The sequence below is a fragment of the Chaetura pelagica genome, unplaced genomic scaffold (assembly GCF_000747805.2).
Source record: "Chaetura pelagica isolate M959 unplaced genomic scaffold, ChaPel_1.0 scaffold456, whole genome shotgun sequence".
Lineage (NCBI taxonomy): Eukaryota > Metazoa > Chordata > Aves > Apodiformes > Apodidae > Chaetura > Chaetura pelagica.
Window position 1 is genome coordinate 1,488,776 of NW_009953574.1, and position 646 is coordinate 1,489,421.

The following is a 646-nucleotide window of genomic DNA, read 5'->3' on the forward strand; positions in this document are numbered from 1 at the left end:
CGAGTCCCGCCGCGGCGCTCACAGAGGCACTGGGGCCTCTGGAGGTTGTCTAGGCCAACCCCCCTGCTAGAGCGGAGTCCCTAGAGCAGAGCCCACAACAACACGTCCAGACGGGTCTGGAATGTCTCCAGAGAAGGAAAAGCTGCTATTTTTCATCATTTCAACTTCCTAAAGTGGCTGTATTTTTTTTTTTTCTGCAAAACTGAAAGTCAGTGTCCCAGGATAAGTGGGTGGAACTCATTATCGATTGGATTCGATGATCTGAAAAGTCTTTTCCAACCAAACCCATGCTATTATTCCAACTACTGCTTGTATCACTTGGCACCTCTTGCAGTTCCTGCTCACCAGCTCCATGCCCGTGGCTGCAGGGTGCCCAGCAGCCACCCAGGTGACAGTACCTGCCCAAACACTGTCCCTGAACAGAAACCGACTCGTGTAAGACGGCTCTGCTAACACAAAAGCCACCTGCAGAACGTGACCGCCTCATTTATTATTCTCTTGGAGTTCCTATGGTCTTGCCGCTACAAACAGGGGAAAAAAAAAGCAGCAAATGTACCGGGACAGCGCTAAGGAAAAAGGCAGCGACCTCCAAAACGCGGCTCAAAGCTCAAATAACACGTCCCACGTGCCCGCAGCGCCGGAGGGA